This window comes from Hylobates moloch, unplaced genomic scaffold (assembly GCF_009828535.3).
Source record: "Hylobates moloch isolate HMO894 unplaced genomic scaffold, HMol_V3 SCAFFOLD_21, whole genome shotgun sequence".
Taxonomy (NCBI): Eukaryota; Metazoa; Chordata; class Mammalia; order Primates; family Hylobatidae; genus Hylobates; species Hylobates moloch.
The window spans coordinates 32,975,240-32,999,848 of record NW_026652296.1 but is presented as its reverse complement, the minus strand read 5'-3'; the positions used below and the strand labels follow the sequence as shown (position 1 = coordinate 32,999,848).

The 24,609-nt window shown below is 38.8% G+C and overlaps 1 protein-coding gene and 1 pseudogene across 5 annotated transcripts in view; one reads left to right on the top strand and one right to left on the bottom strand.

Moving 5' to 3' along the window:
• The window catches only part of ATRN (attractin), a 187,505-nt gene that overhangs the window by 137,328 nt on the left and 25,568 nt on the right, over positions 1-24,609 (bottom strand). The window lies entirely within an intron of this gene.
• On the top strand, positions 16,435-18,217 carry LOC116461433 (splicing factor 3A subunit 3-like; annotated as a pseudogene).

Below are 24,609 nucleotides of genomic sequence, written 5' to 3'. Positions count from 1 at the left end.
CATATAAAAGAAAAAAGAACACATAACCCAGTGCAGGCCTTGCGAAAAAAAAAAAAAGTCAGGTAAAACTAGCTTTTCTTTTTGCCAAAAACAGTTTATACTTGGCCTCCCAAAAACAGAAGCATAATTTTGAAATTAATTGATGTTATTAACTCCTCTGATATTTAGATTGAAATAATTGTAAGGCTGTACAATTAAAACATTTTTCAGATTGTAGTTCTAACCATGCTTAAACATGTAGTAAACAAATGCCCCACACATTTCATATTTAGTCAGTGAAACCCTGGTTTTGTCATGATTAAGATTCTCAAGAAAATAAGCTACGTGTGATTTTTTCAAATGTCCTAAAACATGTCTTTCTTCGTTGTTGATTTGTGTGATAACTACACCTTGTTGACTTCTTTTGAACAGAACATATTAGTATTTTGTATCTAATTAATAGATTTAATAATCAATCACCTCTGGTACAACTACAGAGAATTCCTCAAATGATAAACAGAGTTAATGTCTAAATAGAAACAATCTACCAGATTTATTCCAATTGTTTCTTGTATAGTTTATTGACCTCCTATGAATATTTACTGTATTGTGCCATATAGTTTAAAAATTATACAACAAAATGAACTGAAAATGTAGCTTATATTAAAAAAAAACCTACTAAAAAAACCTCCTGATTTTGTCAGTGTCTGTAAGATCTACCGTGATCTCCCCTTTCCTATTACTGATACCAGTCATTTGTTTTATTTTTGCCTTTATCAATCTCTCCAGCAGTTGATCAATTTTATTAGTCTTTTCTAACGTTTGTCTTTGTTAATCCTCGCTACTGTACCTGTTTTATATTCAACTAATTTATCTTTATTGTTTTCTTCCCTTTAGGAACATATTGCACAGTGCTTTTTCTACTTGGAGTTGAAAACTTAGATCTTCACCTTTCTTTTTTAATGTATGCATTTAAAGCTATAATTTTAATTCTCAGAATGCCATTAGCTGTATCTCAAAGGTTTGACAGATAATACTTTCATTGCCATTCCGCTCAAAACATTTTCAAATTTCCAAGGTGATTTCTTCTTTGATTCATGAATATTTAGAAGTATACAGAAACTATATGGTGCAATGTTCTGTATATGTCAATTAGGCCAAGTGTTTTCAAATCTTTCTGTTCTATGAACTACTGAGAGAGTATTAAAATTACTTTTGCCATTAGCAGTGGATGCTAAAAAGTAGAAGGAAATTCTGATGAGCAGCAGCATATGTGCATGGTCTTAAAGCATCTCCCCACAGACTGCTTATTGATTGCAAATAGGGAAAAAAAGTAATTATATAATGGAAAAATAAGACAGCACCTCAAACAGGAGAATAAAATCAACATTAAAAAAAGCAGACAGATGGGCAACGTATGCCTCCAGATCTAAGAAGAACATCCCTTCACCTATGCAGTATTTTCGTCAAGGATTCTTAACTTGAATCTAATGATGGGAAAACAAAACAAATGCAAAATAAGGAACTGGATTAAAAGAGGGGAAATGTATTAATCAAAGAATGTCGATATCGTTAAAAAACAAAAAATAAAGAAAAAGAAAGGCAGCACAAATATCCTAAATCAGGGACCGGCAAACCACAGTTGCCAGGCCAAATCAGGCCTGCTGTCTGCTTATATAGATAAAGTTTTCCTGAAACACAGCTGTATCTTTTCACATACTTATAGTCAATGGCTGCTTCTCTCTACAACAGCAGAGGTGATTAGATGTGACAGAGATCTATGACACAGACAAAGCCAAAAATATTTACTATCAGGCCCTGTAGAGAAAACATTTGTTGACCTCTGTTCTAGACTAAAAGCGTGGCAATCAGATGCAATACCTAACCCTAGACTGGATCCTGTACTGCATGTTGAAAATTACACAAAGGACACTGCGGGTCAACTGACAGAATGAAACACAAACAGTAGATTAAAGCATTGTACAATGTCAAATATATTGAAGGTAAAAATTGTACCTTAAGACTCTTAAGATTATCACTATTCTCAGAAAATACATACTGAAGTATTTTGGGTCAAGAGCCACGATACATATAGTTTACCCTTGAAAGGTTCAGAGGGAAAAATTATGTATACACACACATATCTGTGTATGTGTACTTATGTGGAGGGAGGGGTGAGGAATGATAAAGCAAATGTAGCGAGATGTTAACAATGAATTTGGGTAGAATACAAAGTTGTGCTTTGCACTGTTTTTATTCTTGCACTTTTCTGTGAGCTTAAAATTATTTACAAATAAAAAATTTGTGGCTGGGTGTGGTGGCTCACGCCTGTAATCCCAGCACTTTGGGAGGCCAAGGCACGTGGATAGCTTGAGGTCAGGAGGTCAAGACCAGCCTGGCCAACGTGGTGAAACCCCACCTCTACTAAAAATACAAAAATTAGCCGGGCATGGTGGTGCACACCTGTGGTCCCAGCTACTCAGGAGGCTGAGACTGAGGCAGACGAATCACTTGAACCTGGGAGCTGGAGGTTGCAGCGAGCCGAGATCACACCACTGCACTCCAGCCTGGGCGACAGAGCAAGACTCCGTCTCCAAAAAAAAAAAAAAATTGTTAACATTTACTCTGACATCTTTCACTTTATATAACATAAGGTTACATTATTAGGTACACACACATTTAGAATCATTCTTTCTGGTAGACTGTGCTTTCATCATTATGAAAAGTTCCTATTTTGCCTCTAGCAATCCTTCTTAAGTCTATTTTGTCAGATATAGACATAAACCAGCTGTCCGTGGGTTAGCGTGTGATATACCTTTTTCTCCATCCTTTTGCTTTCAATATTTCTGACTCATTACAGTTACGTACAGTTTTGTATCATAGTTCATTGGTTTTCTTAAACCCACTTAGACAAATCTGTCATTGAACTGGTATCTTGAGTCAGTTTTCATTCCAGTACTGACATAACTGGGATTAAATCTACTGTCTCGCTACTTGTTTTCTATCTGCCTGCTTACTCTATGTTCCTTTTCCTATCTTGTTTTACCTTTTTTTGGATTAAATATTCTATTATTCCATTTTTTCTTTATAAACTATTATATTATGCATCCTTTTACTATTTACTTTTATTTTTGCTATTACCTTTACTTTTACTACTATTAGTGATTACCCTAGAAATTATAACTTGCACCCCTGATTTACCAAGGCCTAATATAAATTAGTACATATACCATTTCCTAGGCAATTCAAGGACCTTAAGCTTCACTTCTTCCATCCACCTATACCAGCTGCTTGTGCTTTGTTGGTGTATATTTTAATTCTATATTCTAATCCCAGAGGACATTATTATTGCACACAATTAACATTCAGTTAAGTTTACCCACACTTTATTCTTTCCACTGCTCCTCATTCCTCTTAGAATCTCTATATTTCCTTCTGCAATCATTCTCCTCTGCTTACGGAACTCCCTTTACTGTAAGGCTGCCGGTGATTAATCCTCTCTGTTTTTGTTCATCTGAAAATATCTTTAGTTCTTCATTTTTGAAGTATATTTTCTACTGGATATAGAAGGGTAGGGAACTACAGCCCGTGGACTAGCAGCCTGTTTCTGTAAGTAAGGTTTTATTGGAACACAGCCATGCCCATTTGCTTAAGATTGTTTATGACTGCTTTCATGCAACAATGCAGAATAGCTGTGGCAGAGATCTTACATGGCCCAGGAGTCTAAGATATGTACTACCTGGCCCTTTAAAAAGAAAAGTTTGTCAACTCTTGGTATACAATTCTATGCTGGCATTTATTTTCTTTTCTGCACTTTAAAACTGTCATTCCACTGTTTGGGTTTCCATTGTTTATATTAAGAAGGTAGTTTTCAGTCTTGTCCTTGCTTTTTTTTTTTTTTTAATAAGAAAATAAATTTTTAAAAGAGACAAGGTCTCACTATGCTACCAGGCTGGTCTCAAACTCCTGGGCTCAAGGAATCATCCCGCCTCAGCCTCCCAAAGTACTGGGATTACAGGTATAAGCCATCACGCCCAGCCTTTTTCTTGCTTGTGTAAAGATAATGTGTCTCAATCCACTGGTTGCTTTAAGATTTTTAACTTTGGCCAGGTGCGTGGTTCATGCCTGTAATCCTAGCACTTTGGGAGGCCGAGGCAGGTGGATCACGAGGTCAAGAGATCAAGACCATCCTGGCCAACATGGTGAAACCCCGTTTCTACTAAAAATACAAAAATTAGCTGAGCGTGGTGGCGCGCCTGTAGTCCCAGCTGTTCGGGAAGCTGAGGCAGGAGAATTGCTTGAACCCGGGAGGCGGAGGTTGCAGTGAGCCGAGATCCAGCCTGGCAACAGGGAAGACTCTATCTCAAAAAAAAAAAAAAAAAAAAAAAAGATTTTTAACTTTGTCTTTGGTTGTTAGCAAAAATGCTGAGTATGCTTTTCCTTCCTCACCCTGTTTGGTGTTTGCTGCATTTCCTGAATTGGCAGCTTTAAGCATATTATCACTTTGTGAACATTCTAGGACATTATCTCATTAAGTATTGCTTCTGCTCCACTCTTTTTTTCTCCTTTTGGAGTTCTAATTACAACTGTGTCCCACATCATTCACACTCTTTTTGGTATGTGCAAAAGTAATTGCAGTTTTCGCCATTTTTTAACTCCAAATTTTTTTTTTTTTTTTGAGACGGAGTTTCGCTCTGTCGCAGGCTGGAGTGCAGTGGCGCGATCTTGGTTCACTGCATCCTCCGCCTCCCGGGTTTAAACAATTCTCTGCCTCAGCCTCCCAAGTAGCTGGGATTACAGGCACCCACCACCATGCCCGGCTAAAATTTTTTTGTATTTTTTAGTAGAGATGGGGTTTCACCATCTTGGCCAGGCTGATCTTGAACTCCTGACCTTGTGATCCACCTGCCTTGGCCTCCCAAAATGCTGGGATTACAGCCATGAGCCACCATGACCGGCCTTTAACTCCAATTATTAAATATTAGGTTCGTGCAAAAGTAATTGTGGTCTTTGCCATTTAAAAAAAAAAAAACCGGCAAAAACCGCAATTACTTTTGCACCAACCTAGTACTTTTCATTCCTGTCTCTGTGCTTCTATACAGGTATTTTTTCCCAACATATCTTATAGTTAACTAATTCTCTTCTAAGGCTCTTTAAAATCAATTATTGTATTTCTAGTTTCCAATGCTTCTTTTTATACTTTCTATTTCTCTACTGAAATTATTGATCTTGTTATATAAATTCTTAAAGATACTAATCATTTATTTTAAAGTCTATTTCTGATCATGCTAATAAAGATACTAATCATTTATTTTAAAGTCTATTTCTGATCATTCTAAAAACTGACTTGTGTATGTGTGTGTGTGTGTGTCCACTAACAGCCTTTTCTGGTCTGTTCCAAAATCCAATCCAGAACCCCACAGTGCATTTACTTTTTTTTTTTTTTTTTTTGAGATGTAGTCTCACTTGGTCACCCAGGCTGGAGTACAGTGGCATGATCTTGACTCACTGCAACCTCCGCCTCTTGTGTTCAAATTATTCTCCTGTCTCGGCCTCCTAATTAGCTGGCATTACAGGCACCTGCTACCACGCCCAGCTAATTTTTGTATTTTTAGTAGAGACAGGGTTTCACCATGTTGGCCAGGCTGGTCTCGAACTCCTGACCTCAGGTGATCCACCTGCCTCGGCCTCCCAAAGTGCTGAGATTACCAGCATGAGCCACCATGCCAGGCCAGTGCATTTACTTTTAATGTCTTCTTAGTCTCCTTGAGTCTGTTTCTTAAATAACTGAAATTTTAATTGAGATAATAGCAGACTCACATGTAGCTATAAGGAGCAATACAGAGAGATTCCTTGTACACTTTGAACAGTTTCCCCAAATGGCAACATTTTAAAAAACTACAGTACAGTATCACAACCAGAATATTGACATTGATAAGTCAACTGCATTCAGGTTTCTACAGTTTTACTTGTACTCATTTGTGTGTGGGTATATGTGTCAGTGTGTCAAGTCTATACAATTCTGTCACCTGTATAGATTCAAGGATCTATCTCCACAGTCAAGATACTGAATAGTTTCAACACTATAAGGATTCCCCATATTGCCCTTTTACAATCAGCATACCTCCTATCCCTGTGCCCTGGCAACCCTTAATGTAGCATTTTATCATTATGCCCTTCTTTGTCTATGGTAGTTGTCTTTGCTCTGAAGTCTAATTTATCAAATATTAATACAGCCATTTCTGCTTTTTTATTAAATCAATGTTTGCATGGTATAATTTTGTATCCTTTTCTATCTACCTATATTATTCAATTTGAAGTGACTTTCCTATAAGCAATATATAGTTGGGTCATGTTTCTTCATCCACTCTGCCAGTCTCTGTCTTTTGATTGGTATATTTAGTCCATTTACGGTTAAGTTAATTATCAATACATTAAGGCTTAAGTTCTCGGTCTTTCATTCTTCTCTTCTTGTCTTCCTATAGGTCACTTGAACATTTTTTAGAGTCCTATATTACGGTTCTCCAGAGAAACAGAACAAATTGGGTATACAGGAGAGGATTTATTAGGGAAATTGGCTCACACAATTACAGGAGCTGAGAAGTCCTACGATAGGCTGTCTGCAAGCTGGAGAGCCAGGGAAGCCGATGGCGCAGTGCAGGACAAGCCCAAAGCCTGAGAACCAAGGGAGCTGGTGGTGTAACTCAGTCTGAGGCCAAAGGCCCAAGAACCTGGGAGACTGCTCGTGCTAGTCCTGAAGTCTGAGGGCCAGAGAGCCTGGAGTTCCGATTTCCAAGGAGAGGAGAAGACAGGTGTCACAGCTCCAGAAGAGAAATGAGAGTTGCCTTTTTGTTCTATCTACGCCCTCAAACAATTGGATGGTGGCCACCCATATTAGGCAGGGGTAATCTTTACTCAGTTCACTGATTCAGGTGCCAACCTCTTCTGGAAACACCCTCACAGATACACACAGAAAGAATATTTTACCAGCTATCTAGGTCCTCCTTAACCCAGTCAAGTTGATACCTAAAATTAATCATCACGGATTCCAGCTTGATTTGTTTATATTGTTTTTGAGTTTATCTTTTTGTATAGCTTTTAAGTGATTACTTCAATTACTGCAATATAAACATGCGGCTTATAATAATCTGCTTATTAGTAACAACATTTTACCACTTTGAACAAAGTGTGGAAACCTCACTTCCATTTAAGTCCTTTATCTTGATTTAAATATCATCATCTTTAGTGTTAGATGGTTTTATATTTTTTATTCTATCATCAAATAGGACTGATGAAACTTGGGAGGAAAGGGACAGTCTATTATTATTATTATTATTATTATTATTATTATTTTAAGACAGAGTTTCACTCTTATTGCCCAGGCTGGAGTGCAATGGTGCAATCTCGGCTCACTGCAACCTCCGCCTCCCAGCTTCAAGCGATTCTCCTGCCGCAGTCTCCCAAGTGGCTGGGGTTACAGGCATCTGCCACCACACCTAATTTTTTTTTTTTTTTTTTTTTTTTTTTTTTTTTTTTTTTTTTTTTTTTAGTAGAGACAAGGTTTCACCATGTTGGTCAGGCTGGTGTTGAACTCCTGACCTCAGGTAATCCACCCACCTCAGTCTCCCAAAGTGTTGGGATTACAGGCGTGAGCCATTGCACCCAGCCTGGGACAGTCTATTATTTTATGTACCCATATTTCTGTCTTTCCATTGTTCCTTCTTCCTTCCTAATGCTCCAAGATTCCTTCTACTATCATTTCCTTTCAGCTTAAAGAACTTCCTTTAGCCAACTTTTAAGGGTTGTTCTGCTAGCAACAAATTCTTTAGGTATCCATTATCTGAGAATGTTTCTATTTTCCTCTAGTTCCTGAGGCACAATTTCACCAGATACAGAAATTCACGATTGACAGTCCTTTTATTTCCGCACTTGAAAAATATCATGTCTTGTCCTTCTTCGTGTTTTCATACAAGAAATCTACTGTCATATGAACTGGTGTTCCCTATAGGTAATGCAACATTTCAGATGGCCTCCATGTTTTCAGATGAGAAATCTACTGCCATTTGAATTGGTGTTCCCTATAGGTAATGCATCACTTCCCTCTGGCTGCTTTCAAGACTTTCTCTTTGCCTTTAGGTTTCAAGAGTTTAATTATAATGTATCTTGGTGTTTCACTGGGTTTATCCTGTATGAAGTTTGCATAGCTTCTCGGGTCCTTAGGTTTGTTTCTTTTGCCAAAGGTGTTAAGATTTCCACTACTGGTCGGGCGCGGTGGCTCACACCTGTAATTCCAGCACTTTGGGAGGCCGAGGCGGGTGGATCAGGAGGTCAGGAGATCGAGACCATCCTGGCTAACACAGTGAAACCCTGTCTCTACTAAAAATACGAAAAATTAGCCAGGCGAGGTGGCGGGCGCCTGTAGTCCCAGCTACTTGAGAGGCTGAGGCAGGAGAATGTCATGAACCCCGGGGGGTGGAGCCTGCAGTGAGCCGAGATCGCGCCACTGCACTCCAGCCTGGGCGACAGAGAGACTCTGTGTCAAAAAAAAAAAAAAAGATTTCCACTATTATTTCTTTCAAACACTCTTTTACCCCTACTTACTCTCCCTTCCTCTGGAAATCCAATTACGTGAATATTAAGTCCTTTGTTATTGCCCCACAAGTCATTTTTTTTGCAGTTTGCTTTCTTCCAATATATTAAGTGAATTCTATAGTTCCTTCCTCAAGTTTACTGATTCTGTCATTGCCACTTTATTGAGCCTGTCCAGTAAGCATTTTTTTTCCTGTTGTTTTTCAGTTCTAAAATTTCCATTTTGGTGCTTTTTTATTTCATTTATTTAGTTTTAATTAATGTTATATGGCTCTTTGCTGAGATTTTTATATCTTTTGTTTCAGGATAATTTTAATTGATTTTGAAGCATTTTTATGATGGATGCTTTAAAATCCTTGTCAGAAAATTCCAACATCTGATTCATCTTGTATTGGTGACTGTTGATTGTCTTTTCTGATTCAATTTGTGGTTTCCTTTGTTGATGGTATGACAAGTGATTTGCTATATCATGAACATTTTGTCTATTATGTTAGAAGTCTCTAACATAGGCTTCTATTAAATCTTTTATTTTAACAGTTAGCCACCCTGTTTAGTTTTAGCACGAGAATCCTGGCCTACTTTTCTAGGCTATCGTTCCAATAGCAGACTAATTTACACAGCCTTTGCAGTGTTATTTAGCCTGCTTTGTTTATCTAGTGCCATTGAGCTCCCACTGGTCTCTGCTGGCACTGCCTGAGAGGGTAAAGAAGTTCCCCGAGCCAGGCTGCCAGTTGTCTCTTGGTGGAAGAGGGTGTGGTAGTCCTAGGTTACTCCTAGCTTCCCCAGTATCGCTGGAGAGAAAAAGGCAAGCTTTGAACCCACAGAGACAAAGAGGTCTTCTGTAATGGGCCACCTGCTCTTGCCAGTTCCACCTACCTGCCCATATCTCTGGGTAGGGGAGAAAAGGCTCAGGCCCACATGGCCAAAGATTTCTCAGACCAGGCCATTTGCTGTGGCTATGTCCTTTTTGCAGGCAGTGCCTGCCCTGGTGTCTCTGGGCTGAAGAGGAAAATCTCACATCCACAGGGAAGAAGAGTCTTCTCAAACTGGACTGCTAGCTGTAGTTGGGTCTCTCTTACCAGTTCTGCCAACCTGCCTCAGTGGAAAGGGGACATCTCAGGACAGGCAAGGAAGGAATGTGCTTCCTCTCACCACTTATAGGTTTAAGATTAGGGCTAGAGTTCCCAACTGATCCCCTTTGTCAATGCTGTCGGCCTTGCCAGATGTTTTCGGGGGGACTTTCATTTGATTCAGGGGAGGAATGGGCCTACGTACCTAGCCTGCACTCTGTTGCTAGGTGGGAGAGTCAGGGAACACCGGGTCTAGGTGGCCTTGTAATGGATGGGAGGATGCAAGATGCTCTATGACTATGTTGTTCTTCCAATGCTGTGATCCCAAGTCAGTTCACTTTCTTCTTATAAACTTCAAGAATTCTCCTTTGGGTGTCTTTTGTACCAATTCCAAGATTTAGAGTTGTACTTAGCAGAGAAGAGCAGGAAAACTGAGTCTATATCATCTCATTTGTAATAAAAGCCTCCCTATGAGTCTGTTTCAATTATCTGTTTTCTCTCTTGATTTTCAGTCAATTTTTAAATTTTCAGTCTTCTTTTTTATTGAATTCCAGACTAAGTTTTATAAATATGTAAATATTTATTACATGTTATAAAATATTATACATAGTAATTATAATAATAACTTGAGGCAATGCTTGATGCTGTCTTCCTCCACAGATTTACATTTGCTTCTAGCAAACAATAAAGCTAGGAGCAGACTCTTTAATCCAATCAGGGATTGAGGTCATGTGAAAGCTGGGCTTCAGCCTTTCTAAGAGCTGATCTATTTTGAGTTCACCCTTAAGCACAGGGTGTAGCCCATCCTTCAGGGTTCCCAACTAAAAGCCTGAGATATTTTCCAGTGCCCCTTCTTTCTTTGCAGCCCCTGAAATCCAACTGTGTCCCCCGATGCTGCATAACCACCAAAACTCTGCTTAGAATCTCAGTCTCTCTGCCATTACTTTGTGCTCAATCTCTTAGCTGCACATCTCAAATCGGCCAATCCCCCCAAGGGAAAAGCTGTACCACAAGTTGGCCCTCGCCCCTGAGTTTACCTTCTCTCCAAAATTTTGGTCTCTCTAGTCCCTTCTTTGCCTTGCTCACTTTCCAAAGCCTTCAAGCAGATTTTTAAAACAATATTTCCCAGCTTCTCTACTAGTTGTTCTCAGTTGGAGCACTGGCTTAGAAAAAGCTATTCTACCACTGACAGAAATGAAAATCTCCCTAGTAGCCTGTTTTGTGATATAAAAAGATGTTCCAGGATCATCTTATAGCATTCTTGACCCCAACATGAAATAAGCCATTTTTCTAAGGTACACTAAGTTCCTTGTAGTGGGAATTAGTATTTACAGAACAGAGTCTGGCATGAGAAGTGCTCAGTGCTACCTAGGTTGCTTTCTGGGATTTTCCAGCAGAGAAAACCAGAAAATACATTTTCAAAAAAGAAAAAATACCATGAGTTCATACGGACATCTCCAACTCAAATTTATGATCCCAAGATTCTTAATCAACAACTTCTCTGTTTCTACCTTTGTATCTCCTCTTTTCCACACCAAAATCCAGGGCACCAATCCAATATAATCATCCATTTGTTTTACTTAACAATGCATGCTTCCAGAACAATACCAATAATACCAGTTATACGATTACTAAAAACCGTTTACAATATTTTTGCAGTTCTTTGTCCTTGAGAATATGTCCCTCTAGAAATGTATAATCAAATTACTATGTTTCAAAGTCATTTGAAAGATCATGTGCTTCAACCTCAAACTTAATATACATTTAGGTTCACTTATTCCATTTGTACTTGATTTTTAGAGATTGCCTTTTTCTCTCATTTTAATTTATTTTTATTTTATAATATGGTAAAGCATTGGCATGGTTCTAAACGTAATCCACAAAATAAAGTACATTCAGAAGTCTAGCCTCCATCCCTGTTTTATCCACCCCATTCCCTCTCTCTCCTTAATCATTTTTATACTTTTTGGTTTATCATTCCATTGGTGTGTTTATATATATGCACAACAATGTATATTTATAGATTTGTAGATCCCCTTTCTTTAAAAGATGATAGTGTACAATACCACTGTTCTGCTACAGTGGGTTTTTTTTTCATTTAACAATATATTCTCCCCCACAGTGGTATATAGCTATTCCTCCTTCCCTTTTATAGCTACATAGTACTCTGCTCTGTGAACATGTCATATTTTATTTAACCAGCCCTCTAATGATACAAGCCCAGACTGAACTGCTATTGAATTTTGTTTTATAGTTTAAATTCACATGAAAATTCAAATGGTCTCACTGTGATTACCAAATCGCTAACCTGCTGGTATTCTGGCCTTTGCTTTAACAGCTTTAAACAAAAAAGTTAACTATATAAGCAAGACACAAAATATGCTAACAAAGCCCCTACCCAAACCCCTGATACAGGGTTCTCAGATTAACATCAAAATATCCACAGAGCTTTAAAAAATACAAATGATGTGGCCCTAACACAAACCCCTCTTGGGTGGAATCCAGCACTGCACTGGTGTCTTTAAAAGCTCCACAAATGATCCTAATACACCAAACCAATAACAAACTTTCCATACACGATCTTGTAATTTCTAAGTGTTAAAGTAAGTGACTTAAATTTTTGGCACCAATACTAAAAATATTTCTGCATTCCAAAGTTTCGTCTCTATCAGAAAATTTTGATCTAATTTATTAAATTCAAAAGAAATACAAAGAAAAAGATTCATCATGAATATTGACTCATACTAGTGATCTAAAATGTAAAATATTAAGCATTTGTCCTAATTATTAAAAATAATAATAAAGCTACAACCATTATAAATGATGTAAACATTATAAATGAATGCTATATGTTTTAATATTTAGGAGATTCTACTATACCCATCCACAATGATAATTAAAACAACCATAAAATAATATGGCTCCCTCATATTTTTAAATAATAATAAATCATCAACCTTGAAAGACTCAATAAAAGCAACGGACAAGTCCTTTGCTCAAATCCTGGGCTGTCCCTGAAATTGTCCTGGCTGAATCAAGGTCTCCATGATACTCCTACAGGTAATTCCATCTGCATCCATGGCTTCATCTACCATCTCTATGTTGCTAACTGCCCAAGCTGTATTTTCAGCTCAAGGCTAGACCCATGTTTCAGACTTATATTCCCTATATCAAAAATTTAAGTCATTAAATCCCCTTCTTTTATGCTTTCTTTAAACAACTTTGTCATCTACCCTATCTTCCAAAAATTATTGACTCTCTTCACTTTCACCTCCATTCATTCAGCCTACAAACCAATCTCATCTTTTTCCCTCTTTGATCCCCCTGCTAACGCCAATGCTCTAATTCAAATTCTCCTCCTCCTAGTCTAGTCTACTGCAACAGTCTCTTAACTGTGGCTCAGCTCAGCTCCCCCGTCTGGACAGTTCTTTGCAGAGCCACCTGTCATCTTCTCTATAATGTTATAAAGGGCAATCTGATCATGTCAAAACCTGCCTGGAAACCTCTGCATGCCTTAGCACAACATGCAAGGTCTGTGACAATCCAACCCCACCTTACCCCTCCTGCTCCATCACTAGCCACTGCTCCCCAGACTGAGCAGACCATATTGTGGCAATATTGACTATGTATTTCTTCCTCAACTCACCTGCATTAAGTCTTCGTGCCTCAGCACAGCCTGACTTCTCTGTCTAGAATAACTTATTTTCTCCTAACCAACCTTTCAGATCTCACTTCAAATGTCCCTTGGAGCTCTGGGAACCTGTGCCCCAAGTTTTCAGTGCTAAGCTAATTAATGCCTTCTCCATGGTAAACTTATCATGTGGTTTGATTATTACTGTTATAGAGAATAATCTGCCCACTACGCTACCAAGATTTTCTCAAGAATATATCTCATTCACCTCTTTTTCGCCGGTGCCTAAAACATCGTAGATATTCAAGTAACATTTGTTGCCTAATAAATAAAGTATCAGCTCTAACACAGTTTTGCAACAACAAAAATTTTCAAGCTCTTATTAAGAGCAAAGTTTACTATAAAGGAAGTCCAGAACAATCTCATGTGTATCCATGACAGTATGGGAAAAAAAAAACATTTCAGAAGCTAGAGAACTGCAGGTGGACCTTTCTTTCAAAGACATCTGAACACTGACTCTACCCCCTCAGATGAATAAGTGCCGTGTGGATGCCTAGCTTGGTTCAAGAACAAAGAAAGTCCATTGGTTTACAGCAGCCATATAAAGGTTGTTCATGTTTTTCTAAATAGAAATAAAAACTCAGGCTAGCCAGACTGGCTCATGCCTGCAATCCCAGCACTTTGGGAGGCTGAGCTGGGAGGATCGCTTGAGGCCAGCCTAGGCAACACAGCGAGACCCTATCTCTACAAAAAATAAAAATAGGTTGGGCACAGTGACTCACACCTGTAATCCCAAACACTATGGGAGGCTGATGCAGATGGATCACTTAAGCCTAGTAGTTCAAAACTAGCCTAGGCAACATCGTGAGACCCCCATCTCTACAAAAAAAAAAAAAAATTTAGCCAGGTGTGGTATGGCACACACCTGCCGTCCTAGCTACTCAGGAGGCTGAGGTGGAAGGATCACCTGAGAACAGGAAGTCAAGGCTGCACTGAGCTATGATCATGCCACTGCACTCCAGCCTGGTGGCAGAGTGAGACCCTATCACTAAAAAAATTTTTTTTAATTATACACACACACACACACACACAAAGGTACCTACATATGTATATATATTTATTATATATATTAAATTATATATAATATATAATCTATAATACATATATAATTATATATTTTATATAATTGTAATTATGGATAACATAAAATTATAATATATATTTTACATAATTATAGATAATTATATATTATCTATAATTATAGTATATATTATATATAAATAATATATATACCCACATATATATGTATTTTCATATATTAGTTATTTGTGTGTGTGTGTGCGTGCGTCAGCATCTCTCTCTCTCTCTCCCTTTCTCTCTCTTTCTCTCTCTCTCTCTCTCTCGACAGTACAACAGCAAAAACTGAGTTCCAGAACCAACAAAACTCAACCCTGATCTTATGGCAGAATTATCTCTTCCCATTCAACTATAGTCCACCTGAAATGATGAAATAGCCCCATTCTCCCATGCGTAAAATGTTGGTGTGAGTTTTGTTAGTTTCTTCCTGTACTTGATATCCCATTCATCACATGTATGAACAATTTATGATATAACTGCCATCAAAGACTTCCTTAGATGTATTCCTTCATCTCCATTCCCACTCTACCCCAAGCTCAAAAACAATTCATGGTAGTCTTATTGCCAACACCTCTGGCTACCTTCAGCAGCTTCTGAGACCACAAAGCCTACTAAGCACCTGCAGCAGAACAACATTCCTAAAGCACCAATGTCACCATGTCACTACCCTTGTCAATATTTAGAATAACTCTGCACAGACTGTGGAATGAAGTCTGAACTCTTCCTGTTCCTGACATTCTAACTATTAAGAATGTCAATCCTTCTCCTCTCACCTGTGAAGCCAATTCTCATGGTCCCCCAGACACTCAGTGCCCACTCTTACCTCTCCTGTGCTTTTGCTCCTACCATATTCCCCCTCCCTGCCCGGAGGACGGACGGACACACACACACACACACACACACACACACACACACACACACATTCCCCTATCTAGAATATGCTCTCAACCCTTCTTGTATATTCAACAACCAGAATCTCTCACAGGGCCCTGAATATTAGGCAAAAACAAGCATAAATACGGCTTACATTCAACCTGTTGGCTATCAGGTCTCTGTAACTATAATCTCTTTGAAAGAGTCCACGTAAATATATAGCAATGAAAGAAAAGAAAAGGCAATGGGCAAAGATAAAGAAAAGAAGTTTAAGGATCCTGATATTTAACTCCACTCCTCTTAGCCATCTGATACCTTTTATTTGCATACAACCTTACACTTTCCAGAAATTTTTTATGGTTATTTAAGACTACAAAGACCTACACAATCTTGCTTCTACCCACAAATGAAGAAAAAAGAATACCAGCAGATAGTCAGATAAGTTTTGGGGGTTGAACAGACAAGATTTAATAATAGTTTGCAAGTGAGTAAATGGGAATAAAGAAAACACCCAGGTTTCTAGCCTGAGTGGTCTCATACAAATGCTAAGAAAACTGAGAGTCAAACAGGCTTGGAGTAAAAATCAAAAGTTCAATGTTACAGTATTCGAAGTCCCCAGAGAATACTGTAGAACTGAAGAACATCTGAGTTTCAGGTACAGATACAGAAGACAATTGAGTGCAGAGGCACAGCAAGTGCCCAGAAGAACTCTAACTTTTAGAAGCCAGAAGAAGACAAAGTCTGCAAATGAGCAGTCAGTCAAGCATGGCAAAAAAGAGAGAGAGGATGGAGTCCCAGAAATCCAGAAGCAAGTTTTCAAAAAGGAAGCAGTGAAACGTTATGAAGTTTAGTAAGACAAGGCCAGAGAATTAACCATTGGATTTGACAAGCTGTGGACACTGCTGCTCCTATGATCTCTGGCAGCCATAAGTAAAGAGAAAATTGGAAGTGAGGAAGTAGGAGATGTTAACAAGAGAACAATTTCATTTGCAGGAGTTTTGTTGTAAAATGAAACATAGAAATGAGGCCACATTTGGAGAAGCCACAGGGGATCAAAGAATGGTTTGTTTTGTTTTGTTTTGTTTTCCCCCAGAGAGCTAATATCTGCAGATAATTATTAGAATCAATAAAATACTTTAGGAAAGGTGCAAAAAGTCCACTGCATTTCCTTTAACCAGCAGCAAACAACTAATCATAAAATTTTTAAGAGAGGCTGTGGCTAAAGGAAGATGGAGACAATACTGGAGCAGCAGCAGCACTATCATGAGGAGAAGGAAACGCTCATGGACGTCATGGCCAAACAGATGCTCACTAAGAGGTCCACGCTCCGGGACCAGATCAATTCTGATCACCGCACTCAGGCCATGCAAGATAGGTATATGGAGGTCAGTGGGAACCTGAGGGATCTCTATGATGATAAAGATGGATTACGAAAGGAGGAAATCAATGTCATTTCAGGACCCAATGAGTTTGCTGAATTCCATAATAGACTCGAGTAAACAAAGGAATTCCACCAGAAGCACCCAAACGAGATCTGTGTGCCAACGTCAGTGGAATTTGAGGAGCTCCTAGGCTCAGAGAATCCAAGTGAAGAGGCACAAAACTTGGTGGAGTTCACAGATGAAGAAAGATATGGTCGTTACCTCGATCTCCGCGAATGTACCTCAAGTACATTAACCTGAAGGCATCTGAGAAGCTGGATTATATCACATACCTGTCCATCTTTGACAAATTATTTGACATTCCTAAAGAAAGGAAGAATGCAGAGTATAAGAGATACCTAGAGATGCTGCTTGAGTAACTTCAGGATTACACAGATAGAGTGAAGCCTCTCCAAGATCAGAATGAACTTTTTGGGAAGATTCAGGCTGAGATTGAGAAGAAATGGGAGAATGGGACCTTCCTGGATGGCTGAAAGAGACAAGCAGTGCTCTGACCCATGCTGGAGCCCATCTTGACCTCCCCGCATTCTCCTCCTGGGAGGAGTTGGCCTCTCTGGGTTTGGACAGATTGAAATCTGCTCTCTTAGCTTTAGGCTTGAAATGTGGCAGACCGTAGAAGAGCAAGCCCAGAGACTATTCAGCACCAAAGGAAAGTCCCTGGAGTCACTTGATAACTCTTTGTTTGCCAAAAATCCCAAATCAAAGGGCACCAAGCGAGACACTGAGAGGAACAAAGACATTGCTTTTCTGGAAGCCCAGATCTATGAATACTCTGACTCTCGGGCAACAGCAACATCTCACTCATGAAAATGTACAGTGCACGCAAGCAAGGACAGGAGAAGAGCAAGAAGCGCAGATCAGTGACAGTGAGAGTGAAGATGAAAAGAACGAGATCATTTACAACCCCAAAAACCTGCCACTTGGCTGGGATGGCAAACACATTTCCTACTGGCTATATAAGCTTCATGGCCTAAATATCAACTATAACTGTGAGATCTGTGGAAACTACACCTACCAAGGGCCCAAAGCCTTCCAGTGACACTTTGCTCAATAGCATCATGCTCATGGCATGAGGTGTTTGGGCATCCCAAACACTGCTCACTTTGCTAATGTGACACAGATTGAAGATACTGTCTCCTTGTGGGCCAAACTCAAATTGCAGAAGGCTTCAGAATGATGGCAGCCTGACACTGAGGAAGAATATGAAGACTCAAGTGGGAATGTTGTGAATAAGAAGACATATGAGGATCTGAAAAAACAAGGACTGCTGTAGTGTTCAGGGATGTAGCTCAGCTTTTGGGCTAGCCCAGGCTTCTGAGATCTGTTTTTTTCTATGTCTCCCAACCAAATTCTCTTAAAGACCCTTTGCTACATAGTCTCATGGTCTAGCATGCATCCTGTAGAAACAAGGCATGCTGGCAGATTGCAGGGTTGAGATGTGTTTTATCTGTTTTATATTTTAAAAGATTCTGACAAAAAATAAAACCAGACCTTGTTCAAAAAAAAAATTTTAAGATACAATTCACAAAAGTATAAAAAACATCAAATATCTGTGGCTCACCCTGTAATGCCAGCACATTTGGAGGCCGAGGCAAGCAGATCACTTGAGGTCAGGAGTTCGAGACCAACCCGGCCAACATGGTGAAACACCATCTCTAATAAAAATACAAAAATTAGCCTGGCATGGTGGCACACACCCGTAATCCCAGCTACTTGGGAGTCTGAGGCAGGAGAATTGCTTGAACTCAGGAGGCAGAGGTTGCGGTGAGCCAAGATCACGCCACTGCACTCCAGCCTGGGCAACAGAGCGAGACTCCATCTCAAAAAAAAAAAAAACATCAAATATCTTGGAAAGAGATCTACAAGACCTCTGAATAGAAAATTATAAAGCATTAAGACAAATTGGAAAAGATTTAAATAAATAAAGGTATACACCATGTTTGTGGTTCGGAAGACTCAACATTATAAAAGCTGTCAATTCACTTCGAACTGAGTTATAGGTTCATTACCAACCTAATCATATTCTCAAGATATTCTTCTTGTCAAAAATGAACAAGGTGATTCTAAAATCCATATGGAAATGCCAAGGACCAAGAAGAGCCAAAACAAACTTGCAAAAGAACAAGAATAAAGTAAGGTGACTTAACATAAATCCATACTAATTAAGATAGTGCAGTATTACTGGCATAAGGACAGACAAACGGACCAAAGGAATAGAACAGAAAGTCCAGAAACAGATCATATATACATAAACACCTGATTGATAACAGATGCAGCACTACAGAGCACTGGGAAAAGAAAGGTCTTCTCAAAAAATGGGACTGGATATGCATAAAGCAAATAAATGTGACTCTAATAAATGTGAATCTGAATATGCATAAAGCAAATAAATGTGACTCTAAACCTCGCACCACACACACACACCTCTTTCTCTAGGTGGACTGTAGATTTAAGTGTGAAAGACAAAACAATGAAATGTCCAGAAGACAATACAGAAGAATATCTCCACGATCTTGGGATAGGGAAAGATTTCAATAAGACACAAAAAGGGAAAAAAAATCAACACATTTCACTACGTTAAAATCAAGAAATAAATGCAATCTGCAACGTAACATCATTTTAACTGCCAGCTGAACCTGAAAAAAAGTAAGAGAAATCAGTAAAGGCCAAAAATAGAGACCTGAAAATCAGAGCAGGGAACATGTTAGCCAACTCCACAGTGTCCTGTGAGAGGCTGTCAATCCCCATGATCCAAGAGCATATCATCTTCTATAAAATAATCTGGATCTAAATGCTCAAAAGGAAGACACTGAGGCCTAGGTCCATGTAAGGCAGGGAGTTGGAATCGAGAGCCCTTCAAGAAGGGTGGAACCCTTAAAGAGCTTTTAAAAACCAAACCCAGCTCTTAGGCACAGAAAAGCAACAAGAAAGCAGTTTCAGCATAGATCAAGGCAGGAGAAAATCCCTCCCAATGACTTCATAACGAGTCCCACACCCATTTGAGTTCTAATACATACTACCCTCACTTAGGTTCTAGGTACCCATAAGAAAATAAAATTAACATAGAAAGTAGCCCTAGGTCAGAATACCCCCAAAGATATCTAGTAGAAGTAATTACAAACTCTCTCTAGAGACATATGTCCATTGATAAAGTCTCACTGAAGAGAAACTCAAATTTTCAACAAAATTGAAGCAATGTACTATGAACAAAAATCAGCAAACTAACAGCATTAGACCCTATAAAGTTCAGTTACTAGAACAATCCAACAAAGAACATAAATTTAACTTTGGGAGGCCGACGCAGGCCACTAAAACAGTGTTTCCAGTCTCATCTGAGGACCTTTTACAGGGATCTAGCTTTATCCATCTCTTGGTACAATCTTCATGAGACTATGGGGCATCTCAATCTCCTTGGCCAGTATATGTTCCTTTGTTCAGCCTTTAAATGTAGGTTCTCCTCGTGACAGAGTGACACCCTATCTCAAAACAAACAAACAAAAAAGGAAGGCCAGGCACGGTGGCTCATGCCTGTAATCCCAGCATTTTGGGAGGCCAAGGTGGGTGGATCACCTGAGGTCAGGAGTTAGAGACCAGCCTGGCCAACATGGTGAAACCCTGTCTCTACTAAAAATACAAAAATTAGCTGGGTGTGGTGGCACGCACCTGTAATCCCAGCTACTCAGGAGGCTAAGGTAGAGAACTGCTTAAACCTGGGAGGTGGAGGTTGCAGTGAGCCGAGATCATGCCACTGCACTCCAGCCTGGGCAACAAGAAGACTGGGTCTCAAAAAATTAATTAATTAATTTAAATTGCTTAAAGGCACAATAGGATCAAAAGTATCAAAAAATAACACTATGAACATAAGCAGCCAGCTTTATTAATAAAAGATAAAACCTCAAGAAATTAAAAATACAATCACTGAAAATGAAAATTTAACAAGTTACACCACAAATTAGATACAGTTAAAGTGAGAATTTGTGAACTAGAGAACAGATCTGAGGAAATTATCCTGAATGCAACAGAGGGAAATAGATAAAAATTATGAGAAGTAGAAAGTAAACAGAATAAAAAGAATAGGCGACATGTGTCTGTCTAAGAGTCATACTAAGAGAAGATAACAAATAAAATGTAAAGGAAGCTTTAAAAAGAGAATACCTGAGAATTTCCCAGAAATGATGACAGACTTGAATCCTCAGATAAAGAAAGCACATACACTGAGCAAAATAAAAATAAATCCACATTTGGGCACATCATAGTAATACTACATTAATACAATCAACCAAAAGAGAAAGGGAAAGGGAAAAATAACAGAGAGATAGACTATGAGTAAAAGCAAGAGCACTTATAAAAAACCAGAATGGTTGGGTGTGGTGGCTCACACCTGTAATCCCAGCACTTTGGGAGGCCAAGGTGGACAGATCACTTGAGGCCAGGAATTCGAGACCAGCCTGGCCAACATAGTGAAAACCCCATATCTACTAAAAATAAAAAAGTGGCACACAACTGTAATTCCAACTACTCAGGAAGGTGAGGCACCAGAATCGCTTGAACCCGGGAAGCAGAGGTTGCAGTGAGTCAAGATCGCACCACTGCAATCCAGCATGGGTGAAAGAGCAAGACTCTGTCTCAAAAAAATAAAAATAAAAATAAAAAGGAAAAAAAGAAAAAAGAAAAGAAAAACAACCAGAAGGAAACAAAATGGCACCTGAGATTTGCTTCAAAATAATCTATGCTAGCTGGTGGGAGGAGGGGAAGGCATGGGAATGGGGCAGTGGTAAAAGTGAAAAAGACTGGCTATGAGTTGCAAATGTTGAAGCTGGTGACAGACACGTCAGACTTGTTATACTTTCAATTTTTGTTTATTTGAAATTTTCCAGAATAAGAAGCTAAAAAAGAGAGAAAGAAAAAAAATTACCTATGAATGAATTAGACTGACAGCTGACTTTGAAACATCAGTAATAAAAATCAGAAGACATTGAAAAAAATATTCAAATTGCTCAAAGAAAACAATGATCAATCTTAAATTCCAGCCCCAGCTATATGAGCATTCAACGGTGAAGACAAAATAAAACAATAGACAAAATCTGACATGCTTGCCAAAAGAAAAGCTCACAAGCACAGTTCAAAAATTCAGGCCGGGTGCGGTGGCTCATGCCTGTAATCCCAGCACTCTGGGAGGCCAAGGCAGGAGGATTATGAGGTCAGGAGTTCGAGACCAGCCTGACCAACATGGTGAAACCCCGTCTCTACTAAAAATACAAAAATAAGCCAGGTATGGTGGCAGGCACCTGTAATCCCAGCTACTTGGGAGGCTGAGGCAGGAGAATCGCTTGAACCCAGGAGGCAGAGGTTGCAGTGAGCCAAGATCGCACCATTGCACTCCAGCCTGGACAACAGGGCAAGACTCCATCTCAAAAAAAAAAAAAAAAAAAAAAAACTCAAAAAAAAGTATTGGCAAATCAAATATAAAAATCTGTATTAAAAAACATATCATGGCCAAAATGGGTTCAACTCAGGAATACAAAGATGGTCTAACAATTAAAAAGTATATAAGTGTAATTTACCACATTAACAGATAAAAAGACAAAAATCAATAGGATCACAGGCCACCTTCTATGTGCAGGGAACTATTCCATAGGATTCTTTTCAAAGTCAGGATCAAGACCATTCAACAACGTCCTACAATGATAATATTCAACAACATGAACTAGCTCATTAATTACACAAGAAAAAGAAAGAAGGTGTATACAGTTTAGAAGTAAACTGTCACAACTTATTGGCAGTATGACTATCAACATGGGGAACAAGAGAATCCACGCACAAGCTACCAGTACTACAAGAGCTTAGGAAGGATTCATAGACATACAAATTCAAAATACAAGGAAATCAATTCTGCCTTTGCACTTCTGCCATCACCATGATGGTGAGGCTCAGCCAGCCTCTGGTACAAAGAGATGTGACAGCTGTGACACCCCCATCCCCACCAGCTGAGCCCAGTCAACCTCCTGCCTAGATCCAGACAGGTGAATAAGTTTACTAGACATCAGAGAGGTACCCAGATAAATACAGATACTCATGAGCTAAATATTACTCAGTGCAATAATAATAATTTTAAAATCCATTCCTAGGTACTATAGTAATCAATTAGTTTCTAGTAATAACAAAATTCTCTGTCGAGTAGTAAAGCTAATAAAAGTGTGTCAGATCATTTGAAAAAAGCTATAAGAATTTACTGAAAGATGTAAGAAACCTAAATAACTAGAAATATAAAGCATCTCTCCAGAAGGATGCGAAGGATGGAAAGACCCTCTATTATAAAGATGACAGATTTCCCCAGGCTTATCTCAACATCAGGTGAAATTCTAAACAAAATATCAACAGGGATTTTTGTTGAAATTAGAGGAGCCAAGAGTTAAGAACAATCAAGACAAGTCTGAAGTTTTAAATGATTATAGCACAATTCAATTCAAATGGGGAGCAGGGGCAAAACTGTTCTATAAATGGAACTGCAACAACCGCTTACCATATAAAGATAATTAAATTAGGTCAATATAACAAATCATTCACAGAAACAAGTTACAGGTGGATAAAAGATCAGAATGAAATAAAGCAAAAATTTTAAATTTTAAGGAAGTAAAATATAGAAGAGTATATTTACAAGGTCAGTAAAGGAAAGGAATTTTACAATACAACACAAAAAGGATAAGCCATAAAGGAAAAGAATAATAACATTTACTACATATGGGTTTTGGTTTTTTTGTTTTTTGGTTTTTTTTTTTTAAGAGACAAAGTCTCTGTCATGCAGGATAGAATGCAGTAGTGTGAGCTTAGCTCACTGCAGCCTCAAACTGCTGGGCTCAAGTGACCCTCCCACCTCAGCTTCCCAAGTAGCTAAGACTACAGTTATGTGCTATCATGCCCTGCAATTTTTAATTTTTTTTATAGAGATGGGGTCTCACTATGTTGCCTAGACTGGTCTCAAACTCCCGGGCTTAAGCAATCCTCTCACCTCAGCCTCCCGAAGTGCTGGGATTATGGTGTGAGTCATCATGCCTGGCCTCATGTATTTTTTAAAATGAGAATGGTTATTAAACTGCTATGGAATTTGGATTCTACTCAATATATATTTTTAAAATAATACTGTATAATGGGGATTTTTTTCGGCAGCTCTATTTATAACATACAGAAACTGTATCTCTTCAACTCTATAAATTCATTTTTTTTGAAAAATAATATGTGTCAACTGCATGTCAACCTGAAAGCAAGGAAGTAAAAAGAATTTCAGTTATTTTGGAGGTGCTTCAAAAGACTGAAGATCACTACCCTAGAGAAAAATCACACATGTATGCATAAAGAGATAGGTAAAGAATGTTAATTGGGCTGGGCACGGTGGCTCACACCTGTAATCCCAGCATTCTGAGAGCCCCAGGCAGGCAAATTGCTTAGGCCAAGAGTTCAAGATCAGCCCGGGCAACATAGTGAAGCCTGGTCTCTACTAAAAACACAAAACATTAGCTGGGTGTGGTGGTGCATGCCTGTAGTCTCAGCTATTCCAGAGGATGAGGTGGGAGGATCACCTAAGCCCTGAAGGTCAGGGCTGCAGTGAGCGGTGATTGCATCACTGCACTCTAGCCTGGGTGATAGAGTGAGACCCTGTCACAAAAAAAAAAAAAAAAAATGTAATTGCAGTACTGTTTGTAACAGCAAAAGTTGGAAAACTCTAAATGCCCATCAGCAGGAAAATGGGTAAGTAAACTGGAATCCTTCTGAATTAATATTAACTATGAATCCGCTAGAACTACATTTATCAACAGATAAATCTCCAGCATATCTCATCTCAAGATTAAAAAATGCTACATGTTTTTGGGAACAAGATATTGTTTGCAGA